A 17,759-nucleotide genomic window follows, 5' to 3' on the forward strand; every position below is an offset into this window, starting at 1 on the left:
GTATGACTAAAAGCTGTTTGGAAGACATTTCTGGAAGATATTTAGAGAAAACTGGAGTTTCTCCTAACTGATGTTCACCCACCCCCCCTTACTTATTTTAATTGTGGCTTGGGGTTAAATACAGACTACTAGCAACAATTGGTGACACAGCCCAGTCCCTAGTGCTGGGGTTTCCCCTGCTCCCAGAGGAAGTCCTGTAGGGATGAGAGATTCCAAAGGAATGAACAGAATCAGGGAATCCTCCAAGTGCCACCACGTGACAGTCTTGGCTGGGGTCAGGAAAACCCAGTTTGGTTCAGCTCTCTTTTCTCCAGGGTCTCCTAAACCTCAGCTCTGGTTCTTCAGGGAGACAGTTCTTCCAAATCTTCCTACAGGCCTCTGAAGCCCCAGGTCGTCCATACCAGTGGAGAGTGGAGGAAACCCTGCCCCTTCCCTTGGTCCCAAGGAAGATGCAATTGGATTTAGGCTATTCCTACCCACTGGCTTTCTTCATTTAGGCCACAAGACTTAAAATGTTTAGTGTGTGTTAGGCCCTGGGGATTCAGAGACGAAAGAGTCCTTCTTTTTCTCTCAAAGAACCCCAACTTTGCTGGGGAGATAGTAAGCATAATTCCCAGCGATTGGTGAATAGTAGGAGACAGTCTGATTCATGGAGGAAGCAACATTTGTTAAGAATTCAGAAAATAATCTAGCTGTCACTGTAACTCTTTAAAAATATTACAACCTAAGACTAGAGAGATGGCTCAGAGGTTAAGAGCACTGGCTCTTCCAGAAGTTCTGAGTTCAATTCCCAGCAACCATATAATGGCTCACAACCATCTGTAATGGGATCTGGTGCCCTCTTCTGGCCTGCAGGCAGACATGCAGACAGCACTGAACACATAAATAAATAAATCTTTTTTAAAAGTTACAACTTTGTAAAAATGTATATGGGTGCTCATTGTGCTGAATGAATGTTTTCTTGAAATTATTATGTGCCTGTGTCTTTAAGCATGTGTGCACCCCCACGTGCACATGTGCCAGAGCACAGATGTGGAGGTCAGAGAACAGTTTTTAGGAGCCACCCTTTTCTGGTTCTGTGGGATTTGGAGATTGAAGTCAGGTCACCAGGCTTGCACAGCAAGCACCTTCACTCTCTGAGCATCCTGCTGACTCAAGCATCATATTCCTTTTGTGGAGGACTTGGAAAACATAGCAACTAAAACAGTAAGTAAATACATTTATAAATGTACAAACCAGCCGGGCGTTGGTGGTGCATGCCTTTAATCCCAGCACTTAGGAGACAGAGGCAGGCAGATCTCTGTGAGTTCGAGGCCAGCCTGGTCTACAGAGTGAGTTCCAGGACAGCCTCCAAAACAATACAGAGAAACCCTGTCTGAAAAAATCAAAACAAAATGTACAAACCAAAGGATAAACATTTTCCTGCATTTCTTTCTAGTCTTATGCATGTATTTACATAATTGTGATAGCATTCTCTTTTTGTTCTACAACATTCCTCCTCTCCCTGTCCTCTCTCTGTTTCTGGAGTACTGGGGTACTCTCACTCTGCTACTGAGTTACATCTCTAGTCCACGTTTGCTTTTCTGCACCACTGTTTATCAAGAGTATCATGTTCACTCACTCATTAGGCCCCTTTTCATTTAGCTAGTGTTTTCTTCAATCTGCTAGAGGACTCTAGGATTCTGAAGCCTTGTGTGTGCAGCTCCACAAAGAAGTTTTTGAAACTGTGCATGCTGAGGGTACATGCTGAACAGAGCCAGCGGGATGGAAAGGACTGCAAGTATTCCACCCACACATGGAGCTTCTAAGCCACTTCATGTTCTGATAGGTCCATGAAGCTTCTGAGTGTTATGAATCTTTAGGAAGCTGATGGGCATGTTGATAATCCCAGCACTTGAGAGGCAAGGAGACTGCGCTTTTGAGGCCTGCCTGGACTACATAGTGAAGCAGTTCAAAACGAACCAAAACACTCCTCTCCAGAAAAGGTGATATGAGCCAGGTCCTTTCTGCGGGAGATGGCTACGTCTTATCAACCACATGGGTTAAGTGGGGCCTGCCCTGCTTCCCTAGTAACAACAGCTGACTGGAGCAGAGATCAATCAGCTCCTGAACTGGAGCTGCTCAGTAACGGACCGAGTTGGCGCCAGCAATGACGGGGAGATGTGCAAAGAACAGCGAACCGAACAGCACTGGAGGAACCGGAGCTGGATGTAGAGTGGTCCCGGAAATGAAGAGGAAGCCATTTACAAGTTGCCCACCGGGCCTGAGGTACCTTCTAGTGTGCAGAATGCTACCAGCAGGAGAGTTACTCTAACATTAAGGCAATACAAGAGATCCTTCCTCCTTCTCCACGAGGAATAGTAATAAAACCGCGTTTCCGGTGGCTCTCGGCCATTTTGAATCTGTGGCCGGAGCACAGAAGTGTGGGCTATTCACTAGAAATGTCTGTTTCTCTTCCACACAGTAGGACTGTTTCTGAGAAGTGGCCGCTTAGCCAGAGAGTATGTTTCCAGCACCTCTTACATCCAACTGAAACTATGTGACTAGTCATCCACAGAATAAGATTGCAAGTGATGTGAGTCATTTCCAGACTCAGGCAGCAAAGGTGACCCCTTGTGCTTTTTATTTATGTCTGCTCGGACTCCAGGGCTCTAGAGACAGGAGAGCCACAGCTGGGAAAAGCATAGGTCCTCGAATCACTATATGGCAGAAAACTACTTGTTGACCACGAACCCATCAGTAGGCCAGTTATGTGGGTAAGAAAGACCTAAGGCTTAGAGGGGTTATTTGTTATATCGTAAACTGAGTGGGTAGAGAGACATTCTTTTGAGTGCTAGCATTTTTGGCAGCACAAGGTCATTGACCAATCTGTACTAGACACTGATGGGATGAAGTGTTCATAGGTCCTGGAAATTATACTGTTTGTTTCATCATGTGGGTTAGGTTGTGCCCTGTACCATGCAGAAACCCAGACAGCCTACCTGAACATTCTGTCTAACCAGAGACTAGGTATGCATAAATTGTAATGGAGAAACCTTATCAGTCAATTTCAATGCTCTTGGAGGAGTCATAACAGTCCTGCGGGGCACTTCAGTTATGCTGATCTCGTCAAGACTTTTTTGCAGGCAGTACAAAAATGGAAAAGAAAAGAAACTAATCTAAGTAAATATGACTGTACTAGTGCACCCCAAAATAATGAGTTAAATGTCTAAGCTGTTTCTAATTATTATACTATCACAAATAATAAATCACATAAGGTATAAAAAGACCAGTTTTGAATAAATACCTTTGCCCACATGCTTGCTTTATATGCCTCCTTTTATGAGTTTGCTTATGTGGTTCTTAAAGGACCAGTACCAAACAGGCATGTTTTTGATAGGGGAAGATAGGAGGAAAAAGCAGGAGTTGGAATGGACTCGGGAGTGTATTGATTCCAGGAACTGCCCCAGTGGCATAGGAAAAATGCAAAGTTCTTAAAGCTCAGAGTCCCTACAGACACTGGTGCCCTTGTTGGCACCTGCTTAGGAAGTGGGAGTTTGTTTCTAAGGTAATGAGAAGCCACTGAAGAATGTAAACAGGAAGTGAGCAACTCTCCTGCTTAGCACTGTGCTCTAGGTGCAGCACCACAGCCAGTCAGCATTTCCTTGTGGTAAAATGGGGATGGGTCCATCTTCTAGTGCCCAGACCAAGAGGCACCTAATGAACAAGAAGTTGTCCAGCTCACTCTCAGCAGGTCCCAGCCCTTCTGTGTGATCTACTTTGCAAGAGAAGTAGAAATCACTGACCTCATGAGCTGTGCTATATAGTTTTATGTCACCTTGACACAGCTAGTGTCTTCTGGAAGGAGGGAACCTCAACTAAGAAAATGCCTCCATAAGATCCAGGCTGGAACCTTGAAAGAACAATTCTCAACTTTATATGGAAAAACAAAAGACCCAGAATATCCAAAACAACCCTGTACAATAAAGGAACTCCCAGAGGCACCACCATCCCTAACTTCAAGCTCTATTATACAGCTATAGTCCTGAAAACAGCTTGGTATTGGCACAAAAATAGACAAGTAGACCAATGGAATCAAATTGAAAACCCTGATATCAACCCACACACCTATGAACACCTGATTTTTGCCAAAGAAGCTAAAATTATACAATGGAAAAAAGAAAGCATCTTCAACAAATGGTGCTGGCATAACTGGATGCTGGCATGTAGAAGAGTGCAGATAGATCCATATCTATCACCATGCACAAAACTGAAGTCCAAATGGATCAAAGACCTCAACATAAAGGCCACTCTGAACCTTTTAGAAGAGAAAGTAGGTGGTACCCTTGAACGAATTGATACAGGAGATCACTTCCTGAACATAAACACCAGTAGCACAGACACTGAGATCAACAATTAATATATGGGACCTCCTGAAACTGAGAAGCTTCTGTAAGGCAAAGGACACAGTCAACAAGACAAAACAGCAGCCCACAGAATGGGAAAAGATATTCACCAACCCCACATCTGACAGAGGGCTGATTTCCAAAATATACGAAGAACTCAAGAAGCTAGTCACCAAAACACCAAATAACCCAATTAAAAAGTGGGGAACAGAACTAAATAGACCCTTCTCGATAGAGGATCTAAAATGGCTGAAAGACACTAAGAAAGTGCTCAGCATCCATCAGGGAAATGCAAATCAAAACAACTCTGAGATACCATCTTGCTCCTGTCAGAATGACTAAAATCAGAAACACCAATGACAGTTTATACTGGAGAGGATGTGGAGAAAGGGGAACACTCCTCCACTGCTGGTGGGAGTGCCAACTCGTACAGCCACTTTGGAAATCAGCATGGCAGTTCCTCAGGAAAATGGGAGTCAGTCTACCACAAGATCCAGCAATTCCACTCTTAGGCATATACCCAAAAGATGCACATTCATGCAACAAGGACGTATGTTCAGTCATGTTCATCACAGCATTATTTGTAATATCCAGAACCTGGAAGAAACCTAGATGCCCCTCAACTGAAGAATGGATGGAGAAAATGTGGTACATTTACACAATGGAGTACTACTCAGCCACAAAAAACAATGGAATCTTAAAATTCACAGGCAAATGGATGGAACTAGAAGAAACCATCCTGAGTGAGGTAACCCAGTCACAAAAAGACAGTCATGGTATGTACTCAGTCATATATGAATTTTAGACATAGAGCAAAGGACAATTCACACCACCAGAGAAGCTAGGAAACAAGGAGGACCCTAAGAGAGATATACATGGTCCTCCGGAGAAGGGGAAAAGGACAAGATCTCCTGAGATAATTGGGAGTATGGGGGAGGGGAGAGGGAGTTAGGAGAAAGAGAAGTGAGAAGAGGAGGGGAGAGGAGGACAGAAGAGAGCAGGAAGATCAAGTCAGGGGAAGAAAAGAGGAGAGCAAGAAAAGAGATACCATAACAGAGGGAGCCTTTATAGGTTTAAAGAGAAATATGGCACTAGGGAAATGTCCAGAGATCTATAAGGTTGACCCCAACTCACAATCCAAGCAATAGTTGAGAGGCTGTCTTAAATGCCCTTCTCTGATCATGAGATTGATGACTACCTTATATGCCATTCTAGAGTCTTCATCCAGTAGCTGTGGAATCAGAAGCAGACACCCACAGCTAAACACTGAGCTGAACTCTGGAACCCAGTTGCAGAGAGGGAGGAGTGATGAGCAAAGGGGTCAAGACCAGGCTGGAGAATCCCACAGAAACAGCTGTCCTGGATAAGAAAGGCAAATACAGAGGGTAGCAGTAATGAGGAAGGGAAGCTGGTCATTGATGAACCAGCCAAGGAGAGGAATGACAAGGGGACGCTGAAGAGGAGAGCAGGGGACATGCTGGAGGACTTCCCCAAACGTCCTAAGGAGTCAGGAGACCCTGAAGAAGAGGATAAGGAGCTGGCTACCTTGGAGGGTGATGGAGAAGAACAGCACCCCCCTGAGACAGACTCTGGCCAGGGACCTCCTCCAGAGGAAGAAGAGGAGGAGGAGGCCACCAAGGAAAAGGCTGAAGCCCAGGGCATCAGAGATCATGAGAGCCTGTAGCCACCAATGTTTCAAGAGAAACCCCTGCCTCGTTCCTGCTGCTGTCTGGGTGCTACTGGGGAAACTGGCCATGGCCTGCAAACTGGGAACCCTTTTCCCACCCAACTCACTCTCCTCCTTCACTCACTTCCTCCTTTTTCAGCCCACCACCCTTGGAGATTGGCTTGGCCCTCACCTCCAGGTCCCTGTACCCTGTGACCTGGGTCAGGGCCATGGGCCCTGGGATGAAATGGGGCCATTATATCTCCTTAGACATGTCTCCTAGGACTTGTGTTGGGGTCTGGGCTGCTGTTTCCACCTCTGCCCTTCCTTCTTCAGGCATTCTAGACCTTTGGGCTGGGTTGGGGCAGGAGTGGGGTGATGAAATATGAACTTGAGTGGGGGCTTCTGAGTGGCATCTCCTGAGCTCCTGTCTCCTGCTCCCACACCTATTTTCCCATCTGCCTAAATTCAAGAAAAGGGGACACTGTGGGAGACAGGCTCCCATCCATAAATCCTTGGTGAACTTTTTTCCTGACCTCAGGGTTCAAGGAATTTAAGACTTCAGAGTTTCCAAGTTGTTAGGGCCAAGGACCTGGAGAGAGTTGATAATCTGAAGGTTGACTCATCCATTTATATTGAGTAAATGTCTCTCTTTAGATCTCAGGTCAGAGATGGGGTGACGTGGGGAGACCCTGCTGCCTTCTTTCCTCTTCTCACAATGCTCAAGGCCAGCTTCTAGTCAGATATATCACCCAGACATAAAGGAAAAAGACACGTTTTTTAGGAAATGTTTTTCATAAAAGAAAATTACAAAAAAGAAAAAAAAACCAACCTGCTAACCCCAACTCTTCCTGTGCCCCCACTACTGACCTTTCCCGAGGTGCACGGGAGGCTCCCTCTGTTGGAGTTGATGACTCTGGAGCTGGGGCTTTGATGTCCTTCCAGAGTTGGTCCTCTGGCATTGTCACACATCCAGTTTGTAGACCACTGAATACAGGGAAAAGTGCTGCCTCCCAGCCTCTTCTGGGGTTTCTTATGTCCCCTTTCTTTTACTCCTATCCCTCCTTTGGGCTCTGAAGAAAAATTGCTGACTGTAGCTTTGGAAGTGTAGCTCTGAGAACCATAGACAATTTGAGTTCTAGGAAAATAAAACCATTGATTACTATCCTGGGTTGGGGGGGGATGGACAGCTGACCTGAACAAGGGGGAGCTCATGATAGCTGGGAAACCAGCATAGGACTGTTCCAGACCCCCAGAACCTGGATGTGAGTTTGGAGGCCTGGTTAATCTATGGAGCCTCTGGTAATGGATCAGTATTTATCCCTAGTGCACAAATGGACTTTGGGAGCCCACTCCACATAGAGGGATACTCTCTCAGCCTAGACACATGGGGGAGGGCCTAGGCCCTGCTCCTAATGATATGACAGACTTTGAAGATCCCCCATGTAAGCCATCACCCTCCTTGGGGAGCATAAAGGGGATGGGATAGGGGGACAGTGGGGGCCAGGGGAGAAGGGGAGGGAGAGGGAACTGGGATTGGCATGTAAAACAAGATTGTTTCTAATTTAAAGAAGGGGGGGAATCCAGGCTGGAGGCAAGCCTGTAGGACATTTTTTAAATTAGTGATTGTTGGGGGATGGCCCTTGTAGGTGATACCATCCCTGGACTGATGGTCCTTGGTGTAATAAGAAAGGAGACTGAGAAAATCATGAAGAGCAAGCCAGCAAGCAGCACTCTTCCATGGCCTCTGCATCTGCAGCTGCCTCCAGATTCCTGCCAAGATTTCCTTCAATAATAAGCAATGGTATGGGGAGCATAAGCCAAATCAACTCTTTCCTCCCCAGTCTGCTTTTGGTCATGGTGTTTTATCACAGAGATTCTAACCCCAACTAAGACATCAGTCTTTCCTAGTGGAAAGGAAAAACGAAATGCAAATTAAGATGAAAACTTACATTTGTTAGTTTCAGTGAGTACCATTTTTGGGGAAAACAAAAACAAAACCATGATTCTATGAGAATAATGGAAAGGAGCTGTTTTAGGTAGAAGATCAGAGAAGGTTAGCCTGAGTTGGGGACATTGAAACCCAGGTTTAGAGGAGGAAGAGGCACGAGGGTTGTTGACAGAGGTGGGAGGTTTCCAGAAGGAGGGAAGAGAGATGGGGTGAATGTCAGTGTGACAGCAGAACTGAAAACCACCACTCTGTCTGAAGCACCTTGAATAAGGGGAGCGGTGACAGGCGATGAGCCTACAAAGGCAGCATTTACAAGGATCTGTTCAAATACTCTGCTGGCACTAGAAAAAAATAAACCAACAAACAGCTAGGGCAGGCTCTGCAGAAGAAGATAAATGTGGTAGCGCATCCTATTTTTTCTGCCCCTCATCATCTATGAGATCTTGAATATGTTACCCAACCTCCCAAGGCCCAGCTCATCTCTTCTGGTAAGAGATTTGAAAGCAGACAACCACCTCACAGGGAGTTTATGAATATTAATAAAAAACACATGTGAGTACTTAGCAGAGTTCCTGGCACTTAGTAAGTACTCCACTCAAGTTAGATATGGCTTTTACTAATAGGTGGAACATGGAGACATCCAGGTAGACCTCTGTTGAACCCACTTCTGTGGTGTGATTGCACTATGCCATGGGAAAGTCTCTGCTGTATCTTTTCCTTCACCTGTGACTTAGATTTCAAATTCCTACCCCAAAGGAATCTGGCTCTGATGAGGATTATAGTGAGGTTATGATGGGGATTATATTAGATGATTTATGTGCAGCCATCCTGAAGGAGGGGTCACTCATGCCTCATACATGTTTTTGAAATAATCTTTTAAACATTTTAGCTATTTAAAATACTTTTCCTGAATATTTCCAGTCTCTTTAAAAAACTTCAAAAACTTTATTAAATATATATAATAGAAGTTTTACAAGTTTATATATATGTAATATATATACATGTATACAATATATAGTGTGTGTGTGTGTGTGTGTGTGTGTGTGTGTGTGGCTATGCATATAGCTCTGCACCACATTCATGCATGCAGTACCCACAGAGACCAGAAGAGAACTTTGGATCTACAGATGGGTGTGAGCCACCATGTGGCTACTGGAAATCCAAACCACATACTCTGGAAGGATAAAGAACCAGTATTCTTAACAACTAAGCTATCTCCCCAGACCCCTTTTCCAGTTTGTTAATAAGCCAGAGGGAGTGGTGGTGTAAAATCACTTCTAACATTTGAGTTTGCTTTTGTCACCAGCTGGAATAACAGCTGGCCAACGGAAGACTGGAGTTTCTATTGTCTTCTAGTCCTCAGAAAATTTATTTCTCAGTGTTTGCCATGACTTTCTTCCAAGGAGAAGAAAACACACCCTGCACCTTGAGTTGAGTAATTAGGCTGAGATGGAATGCGAGCTTGACCAAATCCAGTGCTTGGCACCGAGGGAAGAACTGCGAGCCACAGCATGCCTCTCGTGGCTGTCAACTGACAGTCTAGAAGCTTTCCCTTCATTGAAATAAGCAGCGCCACTAGCAGAAACTCTGAAACCACATCAGAGGGAAGCAGTTACCTGAACTATGGCTACTCTTTGTTAGTAAGTGAAATTGGAATGTGTGTGGTGGTGTTCAGACTCACAGAAATTTGACTCCTTGGAACTCCAGTGGCACAATCCTCTTGTAAAATGTTGGTTGACTCCTCAAAAGTAGGAGCCTTCAGGGCTGGGTTCCCAGTTCCTCCTATTGGCAGGAAACTGGGTATTGTACTGGGAATCCTCGTCTTCTAGTTAATGTTGTGGGACCCTCTGGTGGCCACAAAGAGAATAGCTATTCAGTGGGGTTTGTGTCGTCTTGAGTTGCTCAAGTAAGACAGTGTTTTATTCAGACCCAATATGAAGCTGATAAGATGACCTGCTTGGCTGAACACAAGCTGATGAAGGTCTGCATCCCCCCTTATGTGCTCTTGTCTTTGGTAAAACTTCTCAAAACAGTGAGGAAAGGAATGCTCTATGCACCAGGTCTTTTTTAAAAAGATGAACGTAGGGATGATTGATTGAATTTTATTTTGTTCCAGATGTGCCAAAACTCAGTTTGGGCACAGAATTCAGTTTTATTGGTGGGCTTCTAAGTTAATTCATTCTCATCCTTTTGAGCAGAGACTCTCTGACGATCAAGAATTTCCCTGTGGAAAACCCTGACTCTTGGCACATGTTTCATGACTGGGACTGGGCAGGATGACAGGCTTGGGCATTTATCTACAGTCATGGTTGAAAGTTGTACACAGATACTGAGCTGGGAACTCCAGGGAACAGACAGACAACGGTGATGCAGCCCTTGAATTAAAGGAAGGTGGTGAAGGGAGTCGAAGGTTGACACACCAACTGAGGACTGACTGACTGTAGGAGCACATAGTCTTAGAGTTCAGGCTAGAAAACTATATTTCACCATGAAGCCCCACAGAATTCCTAAGTCAAGAATTGGGTGTGGCCCCTTGGTTCCTGGCCCTTGTCACCACCTGTACACAATTTTGTTCCCTCACTGCTGGAAGATTCACTGGAGATGAAGGCTTGCCTTAGAGGATAGTGTGGTCTCTTAGTGGAGACTAGTGGAGAGTGGAAACCAGGAGACTACCATGGTGGCTGAGGAGAGTGACCTTGGCTCACTGTTACAAGTGCAGTCACATCCGAGGAGAGCAAGAGTGGATGTATGGATTCTTCCCTATAGACTGCATTCTGTAGTGATATATTATTCATGATTTGTTAAAGTTTGATTGAGGACTCATAAAAGCAAAGTCAGCCACAGGCCACAGAAGCCAGGCACACACCTTAATCCCGAAGCTAGGAGGTAGTGGTACACACCTTTACTCCTAGGACTCAGGATTAAGAAAGAGGGAGATGCATCTCTGTGAGTCCAAGGCCACCCAGATCTACACAAGAATGAATCAGTGTAAAAGAGAATTATAGCTCACACCTTTAATCCCAACATTAGGGAAGTATATCAGACAGAAGCAAGGTGTCAGATGAATCATTTGTTCTCAGGCCACACTGAGGAGAGGTAGCAGTTTGAGACTTGGTGAGGAGCTCATGAGTGGATCAGCCCTTTCAGCCTGAGCTAGAGGTGAGAGCTAGTGGCAGCCTCTTTGCTTTGCTGATATTCAGCTTGAAGTTCGAACCCCAATATCAGCTTCTGGATCTTTTATTAATTTGTGTTACAGTATTCTGTCTCAATCTGGGTGTTGTCTCCTTCCCTCCCTCTCTTCCTCCCTCCCTCCCTCATTTTCCAACCTATTTTCCCCATTTCCCTTTCTAAAATATATGACATACCCTAACAAACAAATAAGTTAATGCCTGACACATTTTAAAACATGTTCACATTCTTGGCTCCATCAGTTAAAGGTAAATGGGTGAACAAGCCTGAGCCTTGTCAAGATCTGCTAAGTACAAAGTGGTTCCCAATTATGAGACATCTGTCCATCACCTTGACCCAACATGCAACAAAATATGTCTTTCTCACTAGTGGGGCAGCTGTTGTAAAATAGAAGATTAAATGTTTGGGATTTGACTTCAGGGACTCCCATTTATTATCTCTGTAACTTAGGGGGGAAAAATCACCTAACTTCTGTTTCTTTGTCATCCATTTGAGCATAATAGCCAATAAAAGTTGGCCCTCTGGTCTTTCTCCAGCCATTCACCATGGTGGTGGGGTGAAGGGCCCGAGCTAATGGGGTTAGCTCATTAAACATGTACAATAAAAGACTCTTTGCTTTTGCATGGAAAAAAAAAAGTTGGCCCTCTGAGTCCATGAGTTTTGTAGGTACATATTTAACTAATTATAGATGGTAAATATGCAAGAAAAGCTTAAAAACCTATATCACTGTTGAACATGAATATGTCACTATTCTCTAAATAATACAGTGAAACAATGGTTTGTATAATCTTTATATTGCACTATATATTGTGAGTAATCAAGAGTAGGTCTAAAAATACAAAGGAACATGCATAAGTAATATGAAAAACTGTGCTGTGCCATTTTCAAACATCCTTGGATTTTGTCCTTAGGGGTCTTGGAACCAATTGCCCTGTGAATACTGTGAAACAGATCTATTTGAGAACCTCACTTTTGAGAAATACTGACTGCCAACTATATAACTACAAAACACAATGGATAAAAAATAAAGATATGATGTTTCTCTTGCAGAACTCAATCTAAGAGGAAAGCTAGACAAAAACAAAAACAAAAAACATGTATAAGGCAGCTAGCTGGTGGCTTACTGACCTTGCCAGTCACAGAGCTCCTGTTTCGGTGAGTGACCCTGTCTCAAAAAATAAAGGGGAGAGCAATAGAGGGAGACACCCAACATTGAACTCTGTGTTTCACATGTGCATGTATGGCATGTCCTTCCAACACACTTGGGTGTGCATACATAGGTGCACTCATTCTAGAATGTACACACACACACACACACACACACACACACACACACGAGGTAGGAGGAGTTTTCATTAAGTAATAACGTAGAGTATAGAAACATCAAGAGAAAAAATGGGTTGTCAGAGCTAATTACCATCCTATTTTGGTAAATACACATGGTAAAATGTGTGTGTGTGTGTGTGTGTGTGTGTGTGTGTGTGTCTACTGGATTCTGGCTTTGACAAGTGATGCAGCAGAGCACTCACAACTACCTCACAGTTGATGCAAATACAGCGTCTCAGGCCTCACCTAAACTCAGAGATCTGGGTCTACCACTGGCTGGACCAAACCAGCATGTCAGTGATCTCTGATGTGTCCACAGAACATACTGAAATAATTTAGGGCAGAAGCATTGCTGTGTGATCAGGTTGGGAGAGGGACTTGCAAAGAAAACAAACCAAACAAATAGCAACAAAAACCCAAGGTAAACATATGAGAACATGTGGGATTGGGACAAACAGAGAAGGGAGCGGGGAAGCAGAGCTTGTTGATTACAGTTTAGCTTTCGGGTCAGATTAACTTGACCTCGCATCTTACTTTGCTGTGAGACCTGGGGGAAGCCCTAACTCCTGGAGCCTCTGTTTCCCCATTTGCAAACAGTAGTTAGTGGTGGAGCTTGTACTACAAGACAATTAAGAGGATTGACAGATAAAGATAGAAAGCTCCTCTGCTGTACTGTGAGCGATCAGTAAGTTATTAGCTATGATCATTAATTAGCATATGACCATTAATATCAACAGGAAGCATGTAGAGGAGACCTGTGATACAGATTGCACTTTTAAATTCCTGTGATGAAAATAAAAGGGGACAGGAGATGTGAAAACCACACAGGGGGATGGGGAGGTGGCTCTGGTTAAGAGCACTCCTCCAGAGGACCTGCACCCCCATGGCTCATTTCTAGGGGATGTGATGTCCTCTTCTGGCATCTGCAGGTGATGCATACATATAGTGTGTGCACATACATGCAGGTGAAATACTCATATACACAAAGATATTGAAAAATTAAGAATCAGTCAATAAACTGTGTCTATTTCGTCTCCATTTTTCAATTAAGAAAGGAAGGGGGGACTCTGAACTTGCTCACTATCACACAGCCAGTGGAACGGGTGGCTGGCTTTCTAGGGTGTAAGGAAGAGAGCTTCCTGGTATTGTGGGGTTGTAGAAATAATGATGATGTCTGTGCTCTGTCCACAGTGCCTCCCCTGGCTCTGTTAATTTAGGACGAGAAAGGCTAAGAACAGGCTGTTGGTTCCTGGGGAAAGGGATTCTGGATCTGGAAGAAGAACACAGCATGTATATGACAAGGGGTGACAAGGGGGAGCCAGCATTGACCACCTTGTAACCTCTGCTGTGGTGTTAATCTAACCTTTGTCAGATTCACGCTAGGATTCTTCCTCTGATGAAAATGAATCAGCTCATGGACTTGCAACATTCCTAAGTCCTTGTCCTTTCTGTTTGTTTTCTGCATTCTTATCGGAAACTATGGTGACTTCTAGGTGAGGTGTCATGGCAGTGCTGTCACTAAGCTACTGGAAGGAAAGGCAGTGACTCGGGAACAGGGACATTTCTCATCTTTGGTTTCACTCCCAACTGAGCAAGCAGTGCAGGCAAGCTGATGTTCCTTTCTCCCCCAGCTGGCTGTGTTCCCAGGCTGCTGAGGTCATTCAGAAGGCCATTCCCAGTCAGTGCAGACTTGCCTCTCCCTCTCAAAATTCCTCCTTGACTGTGGCCATCCAGGAATGCCCTTCGTGGTGATAGGGAGAGGCTTATGAGATAAAGAAGAGTCACAGTCAAAGTATGCATGACATACTTTGACAGTTACTACTCGGGCGTTGTCCTCTTCCCATCCTTTCTCTCACCCTTACTGGCCAGTACAATAAGGTCCTTGTGAGGTGGGCAGGTATGACAAGTCACTCAGGTCTTCCTGGGACTCAGCAGGAAGGAAGAGGTCCTCTCCTTATCACTGGAGCTGGGCCATGAACTGGTGGTGGAACACTCAGTTCAGGTGCCTTCATATATTTGCATAATGATTTCACTTACAGCATCTTTAGTTGTTTCTTTTTTCTTCATGTATTCTTATTTTCCATGCATTAAATTTTTGCTCTACTTATTTGAACTTTTAATTGTGTACATGCTACAATCCTTTCAGATTGTTCTCTCTTGTTGTGGTGAGCATCTCCTACTTGGCATGAGAGCAGATTGTACTGAAGTCCATAGAGTTCTCTGCTATGTACAAGTGTTGTCTTGTTTCTCCCCCAGGCACCTGTCTAGCAAAAAGGGGCATTCTTTATCTTTACATCCTGATTCTAGATAGAAGTCTCACATTGTCCGAGACTATAGATCTTTACTTGAACTTGATGTGATGATTTCTTGGATGTAACATCAAAAAAATAAAACAAAAATACAAAATACATTAGACCCTTTCAATATCAAATACCAAACACTTTTGTCAAAGAACACTATTTGGCTAGACGTGGAGGCACACACAGTTCCCAACACTTGGGAGGACCACAAGTCCAAGACCAGCATAATCTACACCGAGATATACTGCCTCAACATAAAACCAAAACAGCAACAACAAATTCACTTGCAGTAAGAGTGTAGCACAAAGAGCCTGGGCTCAGAGCAAGATGTCATAGATTCTTTTAAGTAAATTGCAGACAAGTCAGCCATGGGAGAATTGTTAGTTTCAGTTAGGTCAGTTGAAGAGAAAAGAGGTACAGAAGAAGATTCCACCAAATACAGGGACCATTGAGCAGGCAAAAAGGAATGAAATGTCCTAAAATCCTAGACTAGAGATTCCTCACCTCATCATCTCCATCAATTTGAGTATCAAGCTTCACTGTGAACACAGTAAGACACACCCTGTGGCCAGAAGAAGAAGAGGAAGAAGAGGAGAGGAAGAGGAGGAGGAGGAGGAGGGAGAAGAAGAGGAGGTGGGAAAGGAAAAAGAGGAGGAGGAAGAAGAAGGAGAAATTGTTGCAGTAAAAGGAAACCACATAGAATAGGGGGAAATATTTGCAAATCATATATTTTTATGAATTTAATATCTTGAGTATGCAAATAACACAACTCTTTTTTTATATACCAAAAAGGGTTTGTGGGAGTGTGTTTCCCAATAAAAACAAGAAACTCTTGATTTAAAAAATGAGTAGGCTGGAGTCATAAGCTCAATAGCAAATCCCTTTCCTAACTAACATGCTGAGGTCCTAAATTCATCCTTTAAACACAAAGAAAACAAAGAACTCAAACAGACATTTTCCAAAGAAGGTATGCAAATGGACAGTAAGCATGTGACATGAGGCCCAGTACCTTAAACATCAAGGAAAAGCAGACTAAAACCAAATTGTTTCATTATTTGAAAACAAGCAGATGTTGTCAAGGATAAGGAAAATTGTAACACATATGCATTGTTGGTTGTAACGTGAAACAGTATAGGCTCCAAGGAAGATGGTATGAGTATCAGTTACTTTTTGTCGCTGTGATAAAAATACCATGACCAAAAGCAACTTATAGACAAAAGCACTGATTTTGGCTTATGGTTCCAGAAGGTAAGAGCCCACCATGGCTGGAAGGCATGCAGCAGGAGTGGGAAGCTGAGAGACTGTATCTCCCCAGGGTCATGGCATGCTAAATTCTGCTTACAGCATTTAATGGTTCTTCTAATCTGAAGTTCCAAATTCTTCCACTTCCCACAAAACAAGACAAGACAAAACAAATAAATAACAAACACAGTTATGTTTTTCACAAGCAATACCCTGTAGGGAGAGATTTTACATGTCCTTAGCACTAACCACTCCCATGTGGGTGTGTTTATGGGTACATAGAATGTATGGGGGTAAATAGAGATAGGGGGAGGAGACTCTTTCTCTTTGGGGTTCTGTTTCAACCTGAAGAGCAGCTTGTGGACCTTTGGTTCTCAGCTTTCTTGGCTTTTTTACGTAAGTGATTTCTCTTTCAATAAATATCATAGGACTGATGTGGGAAGTCCTGTGATTATGTCAATGAAGCACTGTTGGGCCAATACGAATCTAGATAGGTGGGACTAGGAGTCCAGGAGGACTCTGGGAAGGAGAAAGACAGAGAGCCAAGATGTAACGCCATGGGGTAGGAAGCCCAGAACTATTCTCCGGTAAGAGAAATACTTAGATTAACAATTATGGGGTAATTACTTAAGTCAGAGCTAGCCAGTAAGAAACAAGCAAGGCCAACAGCTTCATAATTAATATAGCCTCCTGTGTGTTTATTTGGGACTGATGCGGCTCTAGAACCAGGCTGGCGGGAAGGCTTCTCTCAAGGAAAAAGCTTTATTTTACAATAGGACATCCCTAAATTTGTGTAGTTTAATATTTCTGCTTCAATACCCCATTTCTGGAACCAATTTTTATTAGTTACTTTTCTGCTACTATGATAAAATATCATAACCAGAAGCAACTTAAGAAAAAGATTTTATTTTGGATTACAGTCCAAAGGGTTAGAGTCCATAATGCTAGAGACAGCATGGTAGCAGTAGCTGAAGCAAAAAGCTCCCTGATTATATTATGTCGGCACACTAGGAAATGGAGAGATCAAACTGAAACTGGGGTGATGTTATAAACTCTCAAAGCTTGCCCCTAGCAATGTACTTCCCTCAGCAAGACTCCTCATCCTAAAAGTTGCACAACCTCCCTGAACAGCACCATGAATTGGGTACCAAGTGTTCAAATATGTAAGTTTATGGAAACATTTCTCATCGAAACCATCACTGGCGGGGGAAGGTCAGTATTTACTTGTGTATGCTCACACACATCACATACATGCACATCCATGTGTAGACTTTCCTTGTCTCTTGATATGGGGTGTCCTGCAGTGCCTCATGAATCTGCTAGCAAGAAAACCATTATCATAAGTAACCACCAAGGCTTTGAACCAGAACCAAGAACCAAAATAAACCTGTTCTTTATAACTCACTTGGGCTGTGACAAGTGTTATTGACAACATAAAAGGCTCAATACAGCTAAAGAGATGAAGCTGCCCCGGTGAAAGCAGGAAGTGAGGCTGGAGAAGCCAGGCATGAGTGGATGTCAAAAGCTCTTGCATGTCCCAACAAGGGCAGGCTTTATTCTGCATTCTAAGAGAATCAAGACCTGATCAGCAATGCAGTTGGCATCCGTGAGTTTGCCTTTAAATGCCCCCCTTCAGTCAAGGGTGACAAAAAGAGTGAGAAGTCAAAGGGGTCAGGGAGTCCAGTGAGAGAACTTCCTGA

Source organism: Mesocricetus auratus, unplaced genomic scaffold (genome assembly GCF_017639785.1).
Source record: "Mesocricetus auratus isolate SY011 unplaced genomic scaffold, BCM_Maur_2.0 Super-Scaffold_100009, whole genome shotgun sequence".
Taxonomy (NCBI): domain Eukaryota; kingdom Metazoa; phylum Chordata; class Mammalia; order Rodentia; family Cricetidae; genus Mesocricetus; species Mesocricetus auratus.